The sequence below is a fragment of the Rhea americana genome, unplaced genomic scaffold, assembly GCF_003343005.1.
Source record: "Rhea americana isolate MKP2758 unplaced genomic scaffold, rheAme1 scaffold_0, whole genome shotgun sequence".
Lineage (NCBI taxonomy): Eukaryota > Metazoa > Chordata > Aves > Rheiformes > Rheidae > Rhea > Rhea americana.
Window position 1 is genome coordinate 21179664 of NW_028185037.1, and position 25070 is coordinate 21204733.

General features: G+C 47.6%; 2 long non-coding RNA genes across 2 annotated transcripts in view; both read left to right on the top strand.

Moving 5' to 3' along the window:
• Window positions 1-25070, top strand: part of LOC146602097 (uncharacterized) — a 63001-nt gene that overhangs the window by 33910 nt on the left and 4021 nt on the right. The window lies entirely within an intron of this gene.
• LOC146602098 (uncharacterized) lies at window positions 3057-6237 on the top strand. Its single transcript, XR_014898084.1, has 2 exons — window positions 3057-3283; window positions 4598-6237. It is a non-coding gene; the product is annotated as an uncharacterized LOC146602098 (long non-coding RNA).

A 25070-nucleotide genomic window follows, 5' to 3' on the forward strand; every position in this document is an offset into this window, starting at 1 on the left:
GTGTTGGGGGTATCCTATACCTCCCAGAAGACCACGATGTGGGAGTTCTAMTATCTGCTTCGGCTTTAGCTAACAGATGAGAATACATGGGGCACTACGACATGGCCTTTTCCTTTACCCCTGGCTGGGTGAAAAATAATGAGTCAGAGGAAAGAGGGAAAAGTCAAGTGATTTGCTCAAGGTCAAACACCAAGTCCTATGGGACAGGGAAGCAGGCCCAGATCTCCATGTCTCTGTCTATAGCTTTTGCCATAGGAGGTTTTCAAACCTCCTCCCTTTCCCTCTGCTTAAGCATGTGGTTGGGAGTCACCTACATACTGGCCTCTGCTGCTGACTCTCTGCATAACCTTGGATAAGTCACCACATCTTCCCACCCTGCCCGTCTGCTTGTCCACACCGGGAGCAGGTTCCCTGCCTCCCACGCCTGGCCTCATTTGCTACTGAGAGCGGAGACTGGGATGTGGGTTTTTATATAGCTGGGACAATGTGTGCAAACATGCTTAATATAGTGGGCTCTTGGTATAGTTTGGCTCTCTCCAGGTGGCAATTAAAGGATGATGAAGTACAGCAGCTTGCTGGGCTCTTGAGCCACTCCCCTGAATGCCATATTTGATCTCCCACATCGGCAGAGCTTGTGGCTTGCTGCCAGCAGGACCCCAGGAGAAGGTTTCCCCACTTGTGCTAATGGCAGGTAATTGCTTGCGAGGTCAAATCCTGCCCTCCTGGCTAAGCCTTGCCCTGACTTCCAGCAGTGTGGGCTATTGTCCTCAAAACTCAGCTGGGACTCCTTCCTTAGGAGAGGGCACCTTTGTGCACCTGGTTGCTAGCTGGAGAAGGGGTGCAGAGCTGGGGAAGGAAGCAACAAGGCAGGACTGGTGAAAATAAAGAAGAAGCTGTTTGAGAGCAAGCTTGACCAAGAGCCCTGGGCTATGGACATGGTCTCTGTTCTGTGCTCAAACTGAGCAGATGTATAATAACYTGGGTAACAGCATGCCCTTTCTGGGCCTGGTGACCTCTGAAGTCGCTGCAGGGCCTGTGATGTGGAGGAGGAGTGCCATGGTGGTCCATTGGACAGGCATGTGGGCAAGGGAGATTGTGGATCCATCCATCATCTCCATAGACCTGCCTCTGCCTTTGGCCCGTGAGACAGCCATGGGCGTGTTCTGTAGCTACACGCAAGACTGAACTAACCTACCTCAGATAGATGTTCGGATTAATTAGTCAATACATGCTAAGTGCTGCAAAGATTTAAGGCCCTGCTTAATTGTTAAGTAATTCAATCATCAGCGGCTGCGTGGGTTGCCTGAGGCAGATAGTGGATGAATCAGCCGGTTTCTGGCAAGTGCAAGGTACGGAGGGAGAAAACTTTCCAAGGCTGGGTGACAAGACGATGGGTTTGTTGGGGGAGAGCTGCAATTACCAAGGCCATTGGGACTGGAAAAACTTTAGAAATACTTAAAAGAGATCAAATCCTGAGCAGATCAGTCTGCTCTGTGGGGAGCTGGGCTCTCAGACTAGAGAGGGAAGGAAGGAAGGGGAAAGCAATGAACTCCTAACAAAAAGAGCTTAAAAGGCCACCAGGAATTTCTTTGGGCTCTTCAGGATATGACATCCAGTTATGGGGTTGAACTGAAATGCTTTAGGGGACGTGTGACCAATTCAGGTAAAGGGGTAGCATTTACGTGCCTGGGACTGGCCCTGTGTTATAAACTTGTAYGTACCACCACGCTGCTGAGAAGAGTCTAACTCAAATGGCTCATTTCAGGGAGGCTGCATGTGCCAGCACTGTCTAGGTCAGTTCTCTGTGCACAGAGATACGAGGCAAGAGGCCAAGGGGCTCCCAGTGGGGACATCAGTGCAGTATGGTCCATCTACCAGCCTGAGACCRGCCACAGCTCTTTTCCTGCCACCACACACCATTCTGCATCGCTCAGGACTAGGTTTCAGACTTTGCTTCTGTGCTAGCTAACTCCTTGTTTCATTGTCCCTCCATTTGCTCCTGTCTTCCTGGCTGAGCTCTACCCTCTGCTTCTCTCCATGTGGGATCTTCCCAGGTAGGCCACCTATTCTGCCCCYGGAGAGGGACCCTGGCATTCAGAAATGACTTTCTCAGAGTCAACTAAGATTTTCTCCACCTTCCTAGGAGTAAGCAATTCCCTTCAAGGTGAAAATTGCTGATAATAAAGCTTTAACCTCAGGGCTGGCTCCTATCCAGAGATGACTTCCATCCCTCTATGACCATGGTAAAAGTATGTTCTTCCAGAGGGGTAAGATGGGACTCCTCACTGCTATTTTTCATCCATGGAGATTTTCCCAGGGCTTTACATGAGGATGGATCTGGGAAATACTCACCTGGCTGGTGTATGGCTGGCTGCAAAAATTCTTCTGAGCTCTACCCTGGCGAAATGCTCCCATTTCAGGAAAGGCACGAGTGGGCTGGAACGGCCTGTACTGTTGCGACAGAGCTGCTTATCTGAGCTGAACCTCCCTAACAGGGTTGTGATGGTTACACACGGCTCACGTGGGATACGATGAGCTCTGGAAGGAGACAGCCAGATACTAGCCTTGAGAAGGGCCAGTGGGAAAGCAGAGGCCTCTGAGATGTGCCACAGTCATGCTCAGTAACTCACCAGTGGTTTAAGCATCCCCTCTGGGCTCCTGTACCCCTAACCCTATMCCTGCCCTACAGCTCTCCTTTCAGAGCAGTACTGCAAGAGAAAAGCATCCTGGATTAGTTACCTGGGTCTCTGATTAGATCTGCCCTAGTCTTGGAGAAGTCAGTGTCACAAGCAGACAGCCCACTGCCCCAGCACCAGCTGCAGGGCTCAGCATGTGTTTATAAGGCATCCCCTGACCTCAGCCATCGCCCACATCCTTACAGCCTGCTTTAATCCCCTTTTAATTAACTTCAGAGGGGTGTGATGGTATCAGGAGGGTGGGAGGGGGTGGCCTGCAGTGTTTTGGGCTTGGTGTGTGTGCCAGCCAGCTGGGTTTGTTAACGAGCCTGTCAGATCTCACACACTAGCTCTCCCTCTCTTGTGCCTCTCTAGATGTGGCTGCAGCTCAGGTATTTATGTGGATCATCCCTGTGGCTTTTCCATTGCTCTGGGGTCCTGTGAYGTCCCACCTGGCAGGAGCTGGTTTATCTTGGATGTCCATGAAATGAAAGGTGAAGTGGCTCCTCGGAGAGTGATAAACACTGGGGAGGACCAGAAAACAGCACTGATGAGACACCCTGAGCAGAGAAAAGTGGCTGCAGACGTGTACAAGAAGGGAATCAAGGGTAAGGTCTCTGCTTGAGCAGTGAGGTTGTGAAAAGAGCTGTTGGTGACATTTGGGTTTATCTGAGCTTGAAGAGTTTCTCCCAAGGACTCAGTAACCCAGTTCCCCATGATTTGGACCTGAAGACAAGGCAGACCCAGGCTTCCCCCCTCACCGCACACATTCAATATATGTAACAATGAGCAGAGGTTCCTGGGGAGAACAGGCTGCGAGCAGGCCTCCAACGCAGGAACGGCAATGAAAATGCCTGTCTCCAGGCTGAAAACAGGAAGGATGAAATGCTCTGGAGACTGACTACATTCCTCCATCCATGAGCCTGAAAGAAGGCAGGAAGGTCCTGGGCTGCTGGTGTTAGCAGTATAACTGAGAATGTGCATGCTAGGGGTTTGTGGAGGCTCTGACAGTGCAAGATATTGAGCTCTAATAAAAATATACACGAGGTTTAGCATCCATAGGACCTGAGGGTCCATCTTGCTCCCCCACTATGTATTTCTTTCAGAGAAATCCACCAGACAGAGGCAGGATGCTGGTCTGACCTTTCCCAGCCCTGGGATGGTTCTCCTGTTGTCTGTAGATCTAAGATCTTGTAGTGTGAGTGATCAATGTGGCTTTGAGGGAAATTGAGGGGCTCTTCACATGGCTCTTCTCAGCCAGCTACCAGGCACAACTGTGCACCATGACGTCCAGAACCATGGTGATGTGTAGAAGAGAAGGAGCTGAACTGGATGGAGAAGGAGCTGAACTGATACAATTATTGCTCAAAGGGAAGTTAGGGGCTTGACAGAAGTGGTCAGTGCTGCTCTGGGTTTTGCAAGAGGGCAGAGTGCTTAGTGCTGTGTACTCCACGTGTCTTAAATCCCATGACCCTGTGAAACAGCAGCTGGTCCCTGTTCCCGGCTTGCCAGGGTCACTTGAAAAGTCTTCTGGGTTCATTGCATGGAGTGCTCTGCAATGTTACTTAGAAAATGTCTGCTTCCTGTGCAAATAAATATGCAGAGAAATGAATGGAGCTGAATCTTAAGATGATGGAGTTGTCCTTCCCCCCTGCAAAACCCTGACTTTGAGCTGGCCACAAACTGCTGAGCAGGAGGAATGCTTGAAAGGAGGCGACCTGTTGATTTGGTATGGCTTTGTCTGTAACACACRTTCTCTTGCAAAAAAAGCTTCCTGCTGCTCTGGTGAAGTGCCATCTTTGGGTGCTGCGTTTAATCCACCTCAGTGTTTTCCAGATCCCATTCCCTAGCTGAGCCTGTCAGACTGCTGGGCTCAGGACACAGTAGTCAAACTACATTCCYTGTTTCTCCTATCACTACAGCCAGTCACAGCAGGAGTCCATGGACCAAACTTTGTTCTCTGATACAGTCATCCAGACTTGGTGACCTTCAGACATACCTGTTGTCTCCGAATGGAGAGGATGAACTCTGCCACTGGGATTTTGGAGTAAGCAGTGGTGTTCCCAGACCTCCCAAGTCTCCTTGGCATCAAGGCTGTTGGCTATGTGAACTGGATCACGGGACAGGACTCTCTGCCTCTGAAGGCAACACCCTGTCTCTTCGTTGCTGTCAGACATCATGCCTCAGCCCCAGCAGAAGACAGTAGAAAAGATGAATGGGCCACAAGCTCAGCTTTTGTGACCAGACAGGTCTGTGCTCACAAATATTGTGAAGTGGCTTGGGAATCTTAGTCCTGCTGCCTTGTGCTACACAGTTGCACTCCATTTGCATTCCTCCTACATTTCCAGCAGACATTTTCTTCTGCTGAAGTTCCCAACACCTCTTCATCTGCACTCATATGTACATGCACAGAGCAAAGCCTAGCAGGTCAGGCAGAAATGCCAGAGGGGTGCTTGGCGAGGTGAGTTTGGTCTTTGGGAAGCCAATGCTTAATCCTAATGACCCCAGAAATTTTCATGCTTTGCACTGCTATAGCAACTGCTCCCATGCTAACTAGTAAACCATGGCCAGGCACCATGGTGCACAGCAAAAATTCTTTTCCTTCTAAAAGCCAGAGCCTGATTTACTGCACAAGTCTGCGGAGCAATCTGGCTGCACTGCCATGCCTGGTGAATGGATTTGGACTGCGACGCCAGGAAGCCATTCTCCCTGGTGGTTGTTTCCAAGGGCAAAGCGAACGTGCACAAGATACGGATACATTCTGGCCTGTTGCATAAATTTGCCTTGACGTCTCATACTGTTGTCCTCTGTCAAAGCCGGGAAGCTTGGCAATAGCAGGAGCTTTGCCTCGGCAGAGACGCTGGGATGGAAACAAACTGCACACGGCCCAGTTAGCCCAGCAGATAACTTGTGGGGAAGATTTSAGAGCTGTTTGAAAGTGCGGCCAGATGAAGGTCTGCTCAGCTGCTGAGATACCATCACGCTGGCAGCCCTCATTTTAATTATTTTAAAGGACAAGATTTAAAAAAAAATCCTGTGGATCAAGGCCTCATAAAGCTTCCCTCTGTGAATACAGGAATGTTGCAGTTCGGACTTTTGTTGCTGGCTTGCTTTTTTTTTCGCAACATCTGCCTGTTCTAGGGTTGGCATCAACTCAAATGCTGTTCACTGAATTCAACTTCTAGCTGGAAGCAAGTGCATTCATTTATCCCCTTTCCCAGCTGTAACCAGATGTGTGCTGTTCTCCTGTAGCTGTGTTACTGTTTTTTTGTATCATTGCTCTTCTGTCTCCTACTACTTGTCTCTTGCGGTACCCCTGGCCTGAAGCCATGCTGGATGGCAACCCACAGAAAAGCATCAGGGACGCGTTGCACACACATTATGGGRGCTTGGTCGTTGGTGCTGGTGGGTTCATCTGAGAGCAAAGCAGATTTCTGCAGGCACTGGGTTGTGTGTGAGATGAAAGCTGAATCAGGGCTAGCGTTGCCTCTTTCCTTGTGACAAATCCAATCCATTGAATATTTATCTTACAGGCAATAAAGAGGTTGTGAATTAGGGGAAATGCAGGTTGCCTGGCTGCTACTTTTATGCATGGTGGTTATCACTCATGAGACTCATTAAAACCGCAGTGTTTGCCACTATGACAGTGTTGGCCTCAGGGGAACAGCCACAGCTCTCTTGGGAGGCAGCATGGAGCTGAGTAGCATGTGGTGTCCTTAGGCCATGGCTATAGGAAGGACTAGAGCAAGGAGAAACATGAAGGGATTTTCACTGGGGAGGAGATCAGGACAAGGTGGGAAGAAGCAAAGATCAGCAAGGTATAGGACATGTCCATAAACGCTGCCATCCTGATATATCCAACCCTGTGTGTGCAGAAATGACCAGCTTGACCACATTTGGTCTGTCCAGTGCTTCCTACAAGCCCCAAAGTGATGGTGCTTGTCTTGGATTCTGGTCTGTGCACACACACACCAGGATGGGTCAGGTGGGACACAGAGCCCAGCTGCAAAGTTCCTAGCAGCTTAGACTGGACATCCAGGCATCAGGAGATACTCAATAAATGCAGGAAATCCTCAGTGTTTGGAGAAAATTTCCATGTGGAAGAGTAGAAAACCCAGAGGGATCATACCTTGAATGAGATATCCCCGCCAGAGGCAGACATCAGGTCCTAGTTTGGCTTAGTGTTTTCAGACCAGTGTAGCTCTTGGCTGGCCACCCATAGAAGAAATGTTGCTGCATTGCACAGCATAGGGTGGGTGGAAGTCAGGCTGAACACCACCCTGTTGCAGTGGCACTGTAGCATATATCACTGCTGTGGTTGTCTGTCACCACCTTTGATTTCCTCTGCCTAGTGTCTCAGACAGAGGACACTGTGCTACTTGATTTAGCCCAAGTACGGTCTGAGGATGGGTGCTAGTGCTGAGGGAGATTTCATGGCTAAAGGTGATGGCCAAGTCAGCCATGGGGACAAGAACACTTCCCAGCTTGTCCAGAGTGCTGCTGATGGGCATGAATGCAAGGGAAGCTACCTGAGAAAGAGAAGGACTTTCTAGAGTCATGATGTTTCCCATGAGAAGGTTCCTTCTGTGCTGGGTGGAGAAGCCAYGTTCTGCAACCTTGGTCTGCAAGGGACACCACAGTGGAGGAGGTAAAAAGAAGTAAAGGGATCTTGGCAGGGCTTAAAAACACCATAAGGGAGAATTACATTTGCTCAGTGAGAAGGAAGAGCTGGAAGGGGACCTTTCCCCTCTCCTAGCATCTGTCCAGCACTGAGCAAACAGCAACTAATCTTCCTGACACTTTTGTAAGACGAGGAAGCATTATGCTGCCATAATGATAAGTGCATTGTAAACCACGACTCCAGTGACGCATGCCGCATAACACAACCCRCTCAGACAGCTTTAGCCTCAAAATCTGCAAATGTGGCCTATCAGGAGCACAGCTGAGGCACGTTTCCCTCAGCAGGTCGGGGGCAGACCTCAGAAGGGAACCCAGGCGTCCTGTCTCACAGCCTCCTGCTCTCGCTTCTGAACTACGATGAGCTCAGTCTGCTGGGGGAATAACAAGYCCGCAGAGGCTGTAGGGGCAAGGAAGTAGTTAAAAGCTGACCTGGGCTCCTGCTTTGGAAAGAGCAAAAAAAAATCATATTTGCTTAATGATTTAAAAGCAACCTTTCATCTGTAAACYTGCAGGAACCATCTTTATTTTTCTCAGCTTTGCTTCTAATCGGTTTTGCTCAGCAGACACAAAAACATGGGAACCAATTTATCAGGTAGAGCCATGTAGACACTCAAATCAAAGTGGAGCGGGGAAGGCTAGTCCCCATCTATGAATCCTTACAGCTTTGCCATCAAAGATGTAAGAGCTTGGTCTTGCTGCTCACACAGYGAGACATTTGGCAAGCAGTGAGAGGAATCAGTAGGCTCGTTCGCAGAAGAGATCTTCACAGGCCTGGTGCTTGGAGGGACAGCAAGACTATCAAGATCTTCTGAGATGATTTTGATGCATCCATCCCTGAAATGAATGGGAGCTAGCATCTCCCCACAAGGAGCATACGTGTGCCTTGCACATCTCCTGCACAGCAGCAGGTTGAGGGGAGGGAGGAATCCCCTCTCTTTGGAGCACTGTTTAGTTTTGGGTCCCCCAGTATAAAAGAGAGATCAGCAAACCGAACCACATGCAGTGGAGAGCACGGGACATATGCGGAGAGGCTGAGGGAGCTGGGTTTGTCCAGCCTGTAAATGAGGATGCTCAGGGGTATCTAAATGCTGTTTTCTACTACATAATGGAGGTCTATACAGAAGACAGCCAGACTCTTCTCCAGCCCGCACACTGAAAGAATGAGGCAACACACACAACCTGTGGCTGTAGGAAATAACATTGCAATGTTTAGTAATGCACAGTGTGAGTCTTTATAGGATGAGACAACAAGACTGTTGTCACTCATTACACTCACATCTTCATGCTTACAAGCATGAAGACGTGTGTGCCTGCCACTTAGGCACCAAAACACTCGTGTCCAAGTTGTCTGTCCAGGATTCCTTCCAATGTCACAGASGACAAGGGATGCCACCTATAGAGTCCTCCTCATGTCTCCTGGGTTCCTACTCAGTGGGTGACAATTTTTGTGTTTTAGATGTGGGGTATTTTGCCTCCTGAGGAGCTGCYAGTGGTGGGTCCCTCCATCCTGTCACACCTTTGTGAGTCCCAGGTTGGTTGTCCTGAGACRCTGCATGTAGATGTGCTGGGATCTTGTTGACTTGCKCATCTAGGAACCACTGATGCATGMCAATAGTGTAGCCCTTCTCCTGCCAGATGTTCTTTCTGGTGCTTCTGCACAACATTGCCATTCACACCAATCTTAACATTTTTATTATGATTCCCTGCACAACCAAGGAAATTCTGACTGGACAGAAGGAAACACTATGAGAGTGGTTAAGCAGTGGGACAGGTGTGCAGGGAGGCTGTGTATCTCCATTCCTGGAGATACACAAAACTCCTCTGAATAAGATCCTGATCTAACTTTGAAGATAATTCTTCTTTGAGCAGRGAACTGGACTGGAAGTGTCCAGAGGTCCCTTCCAACCTAAACCATTCTGTGGCTCTGAAGAAGATGATCTTTGTTTTGACAAAGGGAGGAGAAGACATGGAGAAAACAATGACTTTAGTGTCCTTTATTAACCTTACTGATTTACTCTGAATCATCATCTGCTGGTTTACACAGTGCTGCTAACCACTGGTTGCAGGAGAAACCATATACTTCTTCAAAGGTCAGAAGAAAAGACTTGTGATGGCTAATGCACATACCCTGCCTCCCTCTCCTTCCTCCATCAGGGGATTTCAGAGCCCAGTATGAAGAGAGATCTGTATCTTCTTTTCACCAGAACTGGAGGCACAAAAGGACAGGCAGTTTGCCCAGATCTGCAGTGATTCACTGGCAGAAGCCGAACTCCTGTCTCCCAGCCTCATTTGTCTCCAACCATACCGTCTTCTCTGATAGTCCTCTGGCAGACCACAGACATGTCATCATTATGCTGTGGAGCTCTTCAGGCTCTTCTTCTGGCCCATATCTGGGGGTCTGGGACATCATGTTTGCCTCACTGAGACTCAGTGGGATGGAGAGGTGCCCCCTGGTTCCCACCATAACCCACATTTTTTCTTCTCTTGACCCTTGGTAATTTGATTGCAGACGRTCATTTGCAAAGACTAATTGCACTTAAAGGCTTTTGGTGTCACTAAAGTCTTGCTCAAGGCCTCAGAGCAGATCCCAGTCCTGGCTGCASGTAGGCAGAGATGGTTCCTACCTGATGGAAATGCCCCCATCTCCTGTCCATCTCCATGACCTTGWGTGTGTTTGAGGGTAGGGGGGTCCTCCAGCTTTTCTGCAGTGGTCAGTCCTCTCCCCTGGTGTTACAGAAGGGGCAGAGGGACTGTTACACTATGACACTTTGTTCGCACCCTCTGACCCCCAAAATACCACTCTCCTTTTCTCACCTGTCTATTTCTATGTCTATTTCTATTTCTAATTTTTTTCTTTGAACATCTGATAGCCCTGAGATGCGGGGTGGGAGGGTCTACAACAACGGGCAAGGCGAGGGGAACMGCTAAGCACAGTGTCTGTGGAAGGGGATTTCCTAGCTGCTTAGGAAACCTGTCTGAAGAATGAACACAAGCAAAAATGCCCTCTTCTTGAAATCAACTTCCTCAAAGAGCTTAGGGATCTGGTAGCTGTGCAGGAAGGACCCTACCGCAGCTCAGCAGCTTCTCAGGTTTCCTCAGACACCCTTCCAGCCTGCCCTGCAGCCCCCTCCAGTCATCAGTTCGCAGCAGCAATTTATCCCCCACCTGCTTCAGAAAGCTTTAGTCATCCACCCAGCTGCTGAATAACCCTCTTGTCTGATTTCCCCTGAAGGCCCAAGAAGAGCCTCTGCTTATCTAGCACTCATTTGACCGGATAATTTGAAGGCATTTTACAAGCTCCGTGGAAGTGACCTGCTCTAAGTCAGTTCAGCTTTTCAATCCCCTCAGCTGCAACATCAGCAGTTTTCCCTCTGTCTGGTGGAAGCTCTGATATATTTACTGTCACGACATCATGTTTGCCCCACTGAGACTCAGTGGGATGGAGAGGTGCCGCCTGGTTCCCACCTTAACCCATGTTTTTTCTTCYCCTGGCCCTTGGTAATTTGATTGCAGGTGATCATTTGCAAAGACTAATTGCTCTTAAAGGCCTTATCTCCTTTCTTTCTTTTTCATCTCAGAGCATTTGAAAGTGGCTTCCTMGAGCAGCTCTGTTCTCTGAGTACAGTGTTAGCAGCTTGTTCCTGCACTTTCTCTTTCTTTTGAGCTCTATTGACTAATCCCACTTCTGTTTTCTGTTTTGCTGGTGAAGTTGGGTTGGTCTCTCACTGTCAGGGGGATAAGCTGCAATGTTCCCATGGGCAGAGCACAGCAGGTATTTAGTTCCAGTGCTAATACTTCCCCCAAAAAACTTTGCTTTCTGCAACCAGTCTCGTGCATGGCTTTGAAACACACTTTCAATGAGTCTATTCACTGCACAACCCCACGTGAACCTATGTCAAAAAATTAGGGAGACAATCGCCTTGTGTTTACTCTCCTCCATTCAGTGTGTGCCCAGCTTTTCCTGAAAATACTAACTGGAAGTGGCAATATTCTCTCGAAACTCTGAAATGACTGAACCATCTTTTCGGAGCTTTGTATGGCCAGATCCAGCAATAGCTAATGCATGTCGCAGTTGATAGCCAATGGCGCAGTTTTAGTAAGCTAATACTGTCCTGTTCTCTTGATGTGCATGTTCCCCTTCACTCTTCCATAATAGCCTTGGAAACGTTACCCCATTTCAGCCAGGTCTGGTGAAGGGCTAAAGACCGAGATACTAAAATTCCTGCCGATTTTGCAAATTTTGGTTATTTGGTAGAACAAGAGTCCCTTCCGGTGCCTCCAGCAATGGAAATGCTGTGCTATGATTGCACTGCATATTACACCTTAGAGCTGAAGTCAGACACAGATCTCTAAAAAAACCCAAGTTTCATGGTTCTGCTTCTCCTAGGACAGCTTGCTTCCACTGCATAGCAGTTAATGATTTGGGTGGTTTACTAGATCCTCTCCAAATCTTCCCGGGATTCTGCTTCCCTACTCTGGAAGTCCTGGATAGGATGAGTTGGTGCAGCACCAAAACTATGCCATTGCAGAAGGATGGCTTTGTGACCTGGGTCACACTGGAGACAGGCGAGAGGACCGCAGTGGTATCCTCTAGTCTTGATATATGTCTCCGTGCTGGTTATATCAACTTCTTTTGCCTGTCATGAGAACCAGCTGTAGATTCAGAGGCAGGAATTTATTTGCTGAAGGGAAGTATTGGGGTTAGAGGAATGCGAGAATGTTGTATCCTTTTAGCCTTGAAAGATAAGGGGCCTCAACTGACGCCAAAGAAACCATCATGGCAGTGGAAGATAATGCGGAACTTTTAGATCATTACTGGATCATCCTGAATATAAGGTGGGATTTCTTAGAAATAAAGATCTGAACAGAAATCCATCCGGTTTTGTGTTTCTGCACTGTGGGGGACATGGCCCCTTTATGAGACTCAGAAACATTAGCTGGGCACAGCTGTGTTATGCTTCAGGGATCTTACAGTTCTGCCCCTCAGCAGGTGCTCTTTGGYGATACTCACCTCCTGTCCCATCTGTCCCTGTCCCACTTCTTCCCTTGCTCTGCCATTTCCTTCTTGAACTTGCTCCCCTTCCCTCTCCAGCCCACGACTGTTCTGAGCCATCTCTCAGACTGACTACTCCCTAGAGACCTTTATGTGGTGGCCTGCTTCTCTTTGCTTCCCATTTGGCTCTATCCAATTACCATTTTACCTTCTGCTGTCTTAGAGGAACACTGCCAAAAATCTTCCCCCCCCACCCCCGCCCCATGCTGTTTGCTTGCCAGGTCTGAGCAGGAAAATATTATTTGCTACTATTTCATTAGCAGCAGCTAAGAAGGACTCTTCTCCTGAGGGCAGGCACTTCAGTGAATTGCAACTCTCTCTTATCTGCCTTAGAGGAGACTACAAGAGGTAAATTCGGTCCTTTTGGACCTTACTTTCCCCTTGCAGACTCCCCATGACAAACCAATAAGAACTGAGATGTGAGGTCCATCTCAAACCCTGACAGGCATCTCCAGGACCTCTGGGCAAGTGGCGCTCCCTGTTGTGTCCGTTTTCCCACCTCCTGTTGAGGRCTGAGCAGTGATCACTCTGATTAGTACCAACACCTCTAGCAAGAGTCTTTATCTTCCCTGGGGACAATATGCGTGTCCTAATCTGAGTCACCAGCTCAAGGGGAAACCCCAGAGAGGGCAAGAGAGCCTGTAGTTTTCCCGTGAGATAGCAAGTTGTGTTAAAGCCCTGGCTCTCCCAGGTGATCTCGATCTTGTTACCAATACACAAGAGAGCTTTTGTAACTGTTGGTTAGGATATCTGATGGTTTTCTCCTCGGATGTGGCCCTTCAGGACAAGCATATGGCTCTTTATGTCATTTTTCCTGAGACAGCTGCTATGCGTTACTCTCTACTGATCAGGAGATGGTGCCAAGGGGTGCCTATCTCTGTATCTGCTTGCCATATAGTTGCGCAGAAGTAACAGGGATGTTGAAGATTTGTGGCAAATTCACCCAAACAGGCATGGTTAGGACATATCCTAAGAAAGGTGATGTCTTGCTGTGGGTGAGCTCACATGCTGACATCTGCTCCTGCCTCCGTGCTGACCTAGCTCTATTGGTAGATGCCTCCTCCTTTAACCGCCCTCATCTTGCTTTGAGGCTAGCCTGGTGGTCAGGAAACTACATGARGGTTGAGCCAGACCGAAGAGGGCACTGAACTCAGCACCCCATTTTATGGGCCAGAGCTCTAGTTTACAAAGAGGGGAACCACCATCCTGTGCCTGTCTGTATTGCCAATGGAAGCAATGCAAGTCTTGTGAAGGGCTTGCTCCTCTTCATATGCACTGAACTTAAGATTCAAGCACTAATTGCCCAATTTGTAGATCCTCTTGAGGTTCAGGAGAAATTAAGGAACCTTCTGGCAGAGGCAATGGCAGAACAACTTGTCCTTGGGGAATTTGACTGAACAGGATGGTGTGTAGTGAGTCTCCAGTGCTTCAAAGTTTTGCTAGGCATCAAGTGAGGTTTCACTGGCTGTTCTGCACCCACAGGTCTTCTTTTAGCCACTGAATCTTGTTTTGCCCCTTTATCYTTTACAGGTACAGTCCTTGTCTGCTGAAAAGCAGGATGGAGATAYGTGCGACTCTGTAAACACAGAGGCTGACAGGTTGGGGACCCTGATTTCTGTGAGTCAAGGKGTCTCGGAGTGTATCTTCAAATGTGCTCCCAATGTTGGAACATTGGGTGAGATGGATGAAAGAAACTAGTGAGCAGAAATGAGTCATTAAAAGGTTAAAATCTTCTTTCCAGGTCAGCCAGGCGATGCAATCTGGTTATCTTCCCTCCCTTCCCATCTGATGTGTGCTTGTAAATTTACACTGGGGCATCTTCTTTAATGAAAAGGATTGCTTTTGATAGATGAAGGCTTCTGATTATGTAATTGTCCTTGTAAGGAAGTAGAGGAGAATTTTAGCAAGATTGCTGGCTCTTATGCAAGACTGTTGCCAGTGTTTACTCTGCAGAGATGTGAATCTCCCCTGTCATTTGGGCAGAAAATGATGCCTTAATCTTTTAAGACATTTATGAAACATTGGATTATGCCAGGATCAGTGCACTATTATCTGTAAGAAATTTACTGGCTGATTGGATTGCACAGAACTTTTCTATGCAGATTTTATATTTAAACTCCACATTTCCATGCCGGAAAAACAGCAGATATCAAGCCCTTAAGAGCCTTAGGTAAATCATCAGATCCAAGTTTGCAGCAACTGCTATCAATGGAAAGTTGGGCTTGTKCATCTGTCAAGAATAGAATTTGTACTGCCCATCACTGGTCTCCCAGATACATTTTCATTGCATCTCTCCTGGCTAACAGGATTTAAACATAGACAAATTGTGCATGTAGTGCAAAGGCTGTCCTGAATCTTAACTATTCCCCAGAAAGCTGCGARATGTTTTAACGATACAGATTTGGTGCCTCAGTAGCGAATGGAGTGGTAACTTGAGAGATACATTGGGAACACAGTAACACATGAGACACTGAACCAATTCCAGCAAAGTAAGTTTGCTCTTTGCACAGGCTTGAGAATTAGTAATACAGGCAAAGTACTGATCTCGTCTCAAGTGGGGACATGGACTCATATTAACCAGGTCTGGAGGCCCAGAATATCTTCCAAAGCAGAAGAATTCAAGGCTTGAGGGCATTGTGATTAGTGCCTTAAAAACACTGCCCTTTCAAAACACACATTTGCTCACACAGTTATCAGATATATTCTGTATGTGACAAGAATAATAATCTCCTGGCCTGTCTCCTTGCTCAAGTAAGAAGCTGGCTCAATCTATCAGATGTTGACTCTTTTTTAGGAAGTGTGATTCTTCCCTTTTTCATGCCAAAACAGAATTTAAAAAGTCAAAGGACTTGGGACCAGCAAAACAACCTTCAAACTGTTGTTATAATATGATATACGGTGTCCCGCTGAAATCTAGTAACAGCCCCCAAACTGGGAACTCCTCTGCAAGGCAATTGCCCAGCTTACGCTCGGAYGAGCACAAGAACAACCAAACATGCGTGTGTGTGCACACCTGGACTGTCTTGCATAATGCACTGACAGCACTTTGTAGCTGGGTCAAACCCATATCAGCAGATGTAAACACCCCTACATACACAATACTCTGTGCTTATGTCTTGCTTTTCACCAAATGCTTGGAAATTATCAAGTATCAGCCAAGGGATTCACCTCCCTGCTTCCACTAACCCAGCAATGGAGCCACTTGTTCTGATCACTTGTCCTTTTACAGGGGGCAGAAACTGAGACAGAGAGCAAGACTTGGCAGAGCTGAGGACAACAAATATTGTGGACTTGGATGTTTCAAGGTCAGGTTAAATCCAGAGCTCTGAGAACTGGTTCAGGCATACTTGATCTTGCCTTGGGGTAGAGGGAAGGACAAGGTCACCTCTTTACCTCCTTCCCAGTCCTGTTCTCAGTGGTTCTAAGATCCACCCAGTTACTTTGGAAACAAGGACCTCCCATTGGTGACACAGAGTTTTCTCTTACTCTTCCTGTTTATGTCTTAGTGATGCCCTCATTCCCACAGGGTTTACTGCCCCCCAGGCTCCAGGGCCATGAGCTGATGATTCAGTGAATGACATACGCAGATCACATTGAACTGGGTCAAAAACACCTCAGTGCGTGTTGCAAAGCAGCTCCCCAAGTGCTCCTCATCAAGTCCTGTTGCTGGTTCTTGTTTCTGCACAAAAGACTGATGGGTTAATGTACCAGCACTCTGCTGAATCAGGCATTTGCTCTATGTGCCACCCCAACTCTGTAATATCAGGTATTATCTGTCCTCCTGGGGCTCCTGCAAAGCACAAGGCACTCCTGAGAGCACAAGGCCAGGGGCTCACAGATCAGAAATGCAGCCACCCTCAGCTTGTGGCACTGGGGATGAGGAGTGCAGAAGTGGTGTGATCTGAGGGAGGCACCAGGATGCCCACTGGCACTCTTTGTGGCTCACAGAGAACGTCAGCATCATGGTATGAAGTTTCTGTTTGTTACTCCGTGACCAGGTGATGGCCAGGGCTCCCTGGGTGCGGCGCAGTGTCTAGCCGTGGGTGGGAAGGAGTTAAATTCTCCTTGGGTGGGGAGGGCGAGGAACTGGGTGTGGGCCACCTCGGCACATAGTGTGAAGTACAGGAATGGCGTTACCTTGGAGATACATAGCTGGATATGGATCTAATACTGTTTTACAAACTCTTCCAAATAACCCAACCCTCCAGAAAGACTCTGCTGCAGCAGGGGTGAGTACCTGGGTCAGCCTGGCCTGAGGTTGCAGGGGCAGGCCTGGTGAGTTGGGGCTCCCCACAGCCAGGGAGGTGACACCTCCCTGAACACTGAGATCTTGGGAACAGAGCGTCTGTCCCACCTCGACTTTGCCCTGGTGTAAATGATTAAACAGAGTACCGAGTAACGCAGAGTTCTTCTCATGGCYCTGGGCCAAGAGGAAGAAATCATGGACTCCATCTAACCGGCATCACTAATAATAACAGGGAAGAGCTTTGCTTTTTAAACCTCTCACACATAATATTCATGTTGCTATGCAAAAATGTGTCTGTCTGTGGTTTAAGCAGAAATGCAGCAGGGAGGGAGGTTGTCCTACYTCACAGGAGGACAGTGTCTGGAGGACCTGTACCCAGAAAATTATCACAGCCTCCTGGGATGGGGAGCTGTGAGGAGAGAGACCAGCCAAATARTTATGTAGTCATAGCAAAGGCTCTAAGTTGTCATTCTCATGGTAGAGGRGGTTAAATGTTACTACCTGTCTGGCTTGCTAATAAATACCGATCATATGTTTTGATGGCAAAAGCTGTGTTCAGAACTGGAAAGGTCAGTCACCAGCTGGACAGGAGCCACAAAAACCTCTTCGGCCCTGTGGTGCAGTTGCCCGGAGTTGGACTGAGATGGTGTTGCCCTGACCCATCCTGCTCTGGCAGGCTTTTCATGGCCGAGCCAATCTGGACTTTGCTCTCAGAGCAGAGCCTCTTGGCCTCTCAGTGTAGAGATGTGAGGGAAGGATTCTGGGCATAAAGGCCATTATTCTGGAAACAACAAAAACATGCCCTTTAAATTTACCTTCTTGACATGCAGCCTCAATGTTTGCATGGGGATGTCAGTGCCTTGTTGTAGGGTCATAGGATCATAAGATAATTCAGGTTGGAAGGGAYCCTGGGAGATCTCCACTCCAACCTCCTGCATACTTGGAGGCAGGACAGAGAACCTACCTTCTTGTGGGTCACTCTGGTACCCCAGAGCTCAAAGGATGGTCTGCAGGACCAACACCAGTTTCTGCAATGTTCCTGACTGAYAGGTGGTGAATTAGTGCCATGGATGTGGTCAGCACATAAAGCTGGGCTGTCTTCTCATCTGYGGACATCTGTTGGGTTTCAGGATAGGCTGATGTGTGAGGCCATGCAGCAACAGATCGCAGCTGGTTTAGCAAAAGCTCACACCACCTTTCTGTGCCCCTTGTCTGAAGAAAGGGAGAAAATGGGTTGGTCGAGCTGTTGCACTCATATTGTTTGCTAGTGCTAATGCTACTAAAATCCACAGGGATACCCTGAGTCCTGTAACCTGTATCCAGRTGAACATCTGGCTGTCAGGATATCAAAGGCGACAAGGTATTTTTGACTCTAAAGCCCCCATATCTGTCCTTGATTTGAGCTGGCTGCTTTCTCAGCAGGCCAGACACAATGGGATACAACTCCCCGACAACAAACACATTCTCTCCTGACTAAGGACTGTAGTATGTGAGACAAGCTGTGAATTACTGTGGAAAAATAATAACATAACTGATAGATTTTTATTCTTTCAAATTAAATTATCCTGGATGATGACTGTTGTCACAGAGCAGACACACTGACTGAAGGAGCATAAAAATGAGTAATGGTGCATGGTAAAGCGTAGGGGTCATCTTGTGAGATACTACAGGGAACAGRCTGCTCGAGAAGGAAGGGTTTACCTTGGGGTTACTGTGCTTGCCTCTTTGTCTGATGTAGGTTGTTCCAACTCCCTCTATTTCAGCTGTAGACTGTGCGTGGGATTTGAGCTGCTGGCAGGCTCTCCATGTCTCCATATCATCCTACATTTGGGTGCTTCTCTACCCCCACTTTACGGAGCTTGCAGGTTTTTGTCTGTAAGGTCCAGATGGAGAATGATCCAACYTGGCATGTCTGTGAGCCTTTTCAGCCTACACTTGGTGGAGAGTCKAAGGCCATCCTCATCCTAGAGTTTGGAGTTAACAGCAATATGTTGTGAAAGTCCTTCTTTCTTAGGGCTTTGGCTGCTCCAGGTTCCCCTGTTACTATTGCTGAGCTCCTGTCCTAGAGGATCTCATAAAACCATCCCAGCATCTTTGACAGCTAACTAAGAGAATCAGGAACTTGTGCCTTTGAGTCAGCAGAGGGGCAGGCAGGGCCTGTGATCCTCTTTCAAGTACTTCCAGAGGCAGGGGACAGCACTGGACCATTTAAYGAGATGCTAGTTTCAGTACTGAAACTGGCTTAATAAATTCTTGTSCTCTTTCCTCTGCTTTTGGGATTGCATTGCATTTTTACTTTCTTCCCCCTTGCTAACAGTACAACTGTTTTTTTGGCTCTGCTAGATCACTGAAATGATCTGAATAATTTTTTTCATCTCTGAATTTTTAAATTGTGGACAAAGAGGCCTAGGCACAGCAAGTTGTTTTCAGTCTTGGGCCGAATTAGGAAGGATGGAAGCATGGGAGCCATGAAAAATGTATGTAGTGTTTGGCTCCCCCATTTTCAAATATTACACCCAGAGAAGAACTGAAATGAGAGCCTAGGATTCATATGGAAGTCTGGCACTATGACAGATCAGGAGCTCAGCATCATGGCTTTACCTTCAAATGAAACTCATATTATTATTGATATAATTATTATTTCTCAGTCCATATATGTGTAGAGCTCTGGATCCTTCTTATCCTGGAGGATGAATCATCTAAATGTGCAGCTATAGAGGAGTGAGCCATAACCTTTCCATGTAACTGAGGGAGAACAGAAGCACAAAGAGATTGGGTGGGTTTCAGTCAGAGATACCTCTGAGCATCTCAAATAACCTGTGGTACTTACGCTTAGGCAAATAGGTTAGCTGTGCATTCGGTCAGCTAAATTGCTTCTTAGTCTCCACTGACAGTGCAGATTAGCTCCCTAGTGACTGTAATGTGAGATCAGACGTCTAACGCCYATGGAGACATCTACAATTAAACATCTTAACCTGGAGCTCCCTCCCATCCCTGATGGGTTTCCGAACGCTGCCTCYGAGGCCGCAAGGGAAGGCTGTGGTGGAGATGGGGAACGCCTCTGCACCTCCTGACTCCCCTACCCACACCCTAGTACCTGTCCACCCTTGCCAACCTGCTGACACTTCTGTCTTTTGTCCTCAGCCCCTCTGCCTCCATTTCAGCATCTCTCCGGGTCACCTCTTGTCCTGTGCTTGGGGCTGGGGCCACTGTAGCCATCTCTGCTCATAGAAAGCCTGAAGTAAGGGCGTCCTATCCTTAACCTGTACTCTGAGGTGACAGCAATAACAACATTAGTTTTGTGACTGCTAGAGGAATAACAACAATTACTATTATTATTGCTAATAACAATGGCAGTAATAATAGGCATTAATATGTACTGGCAATTACTGTTACTCCATCATATTAATTATCATCACTCTATTAGTCCTCTTGAAATTGAAGGGCAGTGATTTGAAGTTGTGAGATGTGTTGGTTTTGAAAGGCCACAAAGCAAAGGCTCAGCCTGACTCAGATTCCACGGAAGATCTGAGGTAGGACTGGCCTGCTACCCGTCTGTCTGTGAAGGTGCTTAAGGCTGTTGTTGAGAGGTGAGAAAAAGTCACAGAACGGGCAAAATCTAAAAGTGAAAGAGATGTAACAACATGCATTTTTCAGGGTTCAGAATTATAGCAGGTGCCTGAACTATAAGGAGTGCAAAAGAATTGGAGACACAGATAATGACCAAGGTTTGGCCTCCACCAGTATGTCAGAGAGAGATTGCAAGGGTGGCACTTTTCATATTCACTCTGAAAGCTTCTCACATGAGTTTCCAGCCCCATGTTTGGACCRCAGCGTGGTATGTATCCCTGCCTGTTGCCGCAGAACATCCTGATCGCAGAGCAGTCAATGCACAGGTGGAGGGGTGTCCCTGGGAGGTCAATGCACCTCCACTGCAGAGAGACGGATTCCTGAAACTGGGGGGATTCACACACTTTTTGATGATAGAGAAAAGCTGTGTTTTAACATTTCTCAAAGACATTTTTTGAGTCTCTGTTTTGACAAGACTGTCTCTAACTTGTGAAATATGATTTTTTAACACAAAGATAAGACATCAAAATTGAATCTCAATCAGAAAAAAAAAATCCCCTTCCATCCCCCTCCTCCCTCTGCCCTATAATTTTTCTCTGTGGAAAAAATTAGCATTTGGAATATTGTTCCAATGTGGAACAAAGCCAGATTCTGAAAAGTGAAATCTGAGAGCAACGACAGCTCTCGTCCAAATGGTTTGCTGGGATTMCACACGTAATCTGACCCGGGTCTCTGTTTTCCTATGCTGTGCGATATGGGTGATGTTCCCTGCTTTGCAGAAGCAGAGACAGAGGTGGGAATGAGCAGGGATGGGGTAACAAGGCAGCTTTACCAAGGTGGAGGACAAGGGCTCTCTAGGTGTCCTTCAGCACCGCTCTGRGTCACGCAGGTAGCAGGGGAATCACTGCTGTGACCGTGTACATCCCTGCTTGAGGCTCTGTCACAGATAATATATATCCTGGGAGCTTTGGAAACTGAGCACTCAGGATCCATTTTTAATTGTATGGGGACTATGCCAGCTATGGGATCGTATCTGAAACTCAGCAACATTGCTGCTTCTAGCTTGCAAGCTACTCTACTGACATCTGCCGCTTGCCGCTTTATCTCCTGAACGGGCTTTGTCTAGCGCTGGGGGAAGGACTACTTGTGAAGTGGGACACTCTCAGTTCTGATCATCCTGATAGTGTTTTATTACTCACTCTGGCGAGGTTGGCTGCTCACTGTCACTAATTAGTCACTGCAGCTAGAGGATGCTCTTGTCATGCCCTTGCTGCACACCTTGACCTCGGCAGGTTGCACAGGTGGTGCGACATGCTGCGGAACTGGTGGACGTGCTGCCTCCTCTGAGGTGGCACACAAGGAGTCAACGTCTATCTCTGGAGATGACACACACAATTTTTTTCTGAAGGGAAAATGGGTTAGTTGGACTTCTGAGGAGTAGAACAGGTAGTGCTGAGCCTGGGCAGGATGTGGCCACAGGGCTGACAAGAGGAGAGTGTTACGAGTTCCCCCTAGATGGACAGACTCTACGCTCTGCTGAAGGGTGCTGCAGGGCAGAAGAGAGAATCATTGCTCTCCTAGCCCTGACTGAGATAAATCCACACCGATGCACTATGAGCAAAAAGAAACCTTCCCCTAGGGATGGCTTGGTGTGAGCATATAGCCCTACTCAGTAATTGCTACTTGGCCGATCCACCGTGGTGGATGAAACCTTACAGTTGTTTCTATCTAAGGGATCTGGAGAGCAACAGTCTGAACTTAMTGTGATTTGCTGATCCTGCAGTATTTTCCATAAGAGGTAGGGACCGTGTTTGAGATGTCTCAGGTGTACTTTGTTGCCTAGCAGATATGGAGTTACCTTTCTAAGCCACCATTGAGCAATCAGCAAATCTTCACCTGTCCAGATAGCAGCTCCTGGGCACCTGAATAGCACAGCTCCTGGGCAATGCTGTTCTCTGGTGTTTTAGCCTACAGCCAGTTGGTGGGATGCACAAGCAGTGTCTCATCCCCAGATTTGTTCTTGGTAGGGCAGAAAGGAATCTTTCTATAGGGACAAGGTTCAGTCCAGGTTGGTTCAGCTGTGGTTTGTGAGTGCAGACTCCTGTGTAGCAACATCTTTCTTCATCATGAAGGTGTTATACTGCCAGTAGAGACTRGATTTTATCTGTTTTAGGAGTTATAATGGAAATATTGAGAGTGGTATGAATGGAGAATGAATGGGGATATTGTGTGGAGGCAGCAAATGGCAAGAGAAGGGCTGCACAAATGATAGGTGTCCATGATGCCTAGATGAGCAAGTCAACAAGATTCCAGCACATCTACGTGCTGGACACCCAGGCTAGGAGACAAAGGCCAGTGAATAAATCCAAGTGATTCACAAAAGTGGGACAGGGTGGAGAGATCCATCACTGGCAGCTCCTCCAGGGGACAAAGTGTATGATCAAATGCAGCACATTGTCACCAACCTAGGAGGAACTAAGAAATGTGATAAGGACTTGGTAGTCACTGTCCTTTGTCCTCCATGTCATTGCAAATGATCCTGGCCACAGCACCTGAATACACATACTTCGGTGCCTAAATGCTGCACTAGGACAAATGAATCTTTGTGCTTGGGGGTATGTGGATATGACTGTGTCAATAAGTAAAATTGCTTTTGTTTAAAAATAAAATCACCTTCTCTTCCTGAAAGATGCTTCATTGAGATTTGTAAACTAATGCTACAATGTTGCAAAATTATTTCTTATGTGTGCATGGTGGGATCATGCAATTCGTACTGAGGTGAGTACTGCTTATGCCCACTCTTATGTGCTTGGAGCAGAAAAAAACCTGAAGGGTGGTGAGTACCCACAGCCTGAGATGTGACATTCAAAGAAATTGAATGAGGGTGCTGGGGCAGGAATAAGCCTCACTCATTTGCATTTCTGGAGCCGGGGAAAAGCTCTCCTTGGATATAAAATTGGATGTGAAATTGCCTTTGCCTCTGAGTCATTCCTGAAATCTCTTCCATTGCTGTTTGTCAGATGCAATCACTCCAGAAATAGCAAGTAGTGGCAGAAGCAGCAGCTGTGGCCCAGGGAATACACTGTAGACTTCAGGAAAATGGTATCTGTAATGTGCCCARCTGATGCAGAATTAATCAGGTTTGAAAAAAGAACACGGCTCTTGCACCCCGGGGGACTGTAACTAAAAATTCCTGCCTGTACAGATCTTCCTGTTGTGCTCCTTGACATAACTTCTAAGAGAAATAGTTGAGTTTATCTCCTACAYTGCCCGGAGACCTTTCACATGGAAATAGTGGGATTAAGGAGATTAAGATTTAGCTTCAACTTGGATAAAAAACAACAAAGAGGAATGATTAACATGTGAAGTGGTTCCCAGTCATTAGATGTGAAGTCCAGTCTCCTTATATTGCCTCTAGTGAGAGCTTTTCTATTGTGTGCATTGCTGTCACATCTGATCTCATAAGAGAACAGGAGAAAACCAAATGGTTCTTTAGAGTAGGGTGCACTGGCTCTAAAGCACTGATGGTTTGGGCCATGGAGAGGGTATGGAGGGGCAAAAGGARGGTGGTAAGAGTTAGGGGATTAATGTGGGGAAGGCTCCCCTTGTGCACAATGGGAAAGCAGGAATAACAAGGCCAAGGAGGTACAGAGCAGAAGCTAAGGGCTAGCGTCTTGGTTTGAGGTGAGCAGAAGGAGGAGGAAGAAAATAGGAGGCCATGGGCTTGGGGGCCTGGCGTGGGAGGAGAAAGGGGACGCAGGAGCAGGTTGACGTGAAGGCTGCTGCATTGTGGTGTTGGTGGGCAATGCCTGGGGGTGASAAGTGGCTGCAGACCTGTGTGCCCTCTTACGGATCTAGACCRGACAGCAGATGGTGAGAACTGGAGTTAAGGAGGTGAAGGATGTGAGCAAATGTGTCTGTGATGATGCAGGTGGGAGGGTGTATGTTTGGAGAGGTAGTGATGACAGGTTGCTCTGTGAGACTTTGGGTAGCAATTGTGGGACTGGATGGTGGTGGGGGAGAGACTTCTCCATGACCCCTCATCTTTGTTCAAGTTTGTTTACCTGGATTTTGATGTAAGAGCATCAAATCCCCAGATTTAGCTTAGATGAGAGAACGACTCCTCTGAACTTTTACCACCATAGAGCTGAATTTGAATTAGGGATTTTAGGGGTGAGAAGATTGGGTAATTTTCCCTCTTCAAGGACACACTTCCAGTTTATGTGGGTTCTGGAGTGGCAGGGTTTTCAGAAGCAGTACCTGGGAGTCAAGGCTGAAGTGCTCTGATGAATTTTCAGAAGCCMTTAAGTTCCTCTGGGCCATGAGTCTCACTCTCGAACCAAACACATCCATCAGATGGTCTCCAATAYGCCAGATAGTCTAGGGAGCTCCCCAATCTCCCACCTGCTGCATTCCACACAATTTGGATCCTGTGAATGCAAACATCAGGCAGTTTCCTGAGAAACAATGGCAATGAGCAGAGGCAGTGAATACAACGCTGGACTCGCTTAGCCTTATGCATGCTTTGATGTCTCTAGAGCTTTGCCCCATGCATACAGGGTCATGTTTGTTTTGCTCAGTCCAGGGTGCAGGTGTTACGTGCTCTAATCCAGAAGCTGTGCAGCCCCCTTGTTCAACAAGGAAGAGCTACCTGGGCTGATGCAGGGAATTACCTGGGGGTTTGCTCACTAGGACCTGTGAGCTGACCTGCTCTTTGCCTGGAGGGACAGACAGAACGATGTCCCTCAAACCTGAATGATTGGAGTCTAGCCTGGTCATGGGGAATTTTCCTCAGGAGGTCAGTCAAGGTAGGTTAAAAGCAGAAGCCCTTCTTACTGGCAGAATT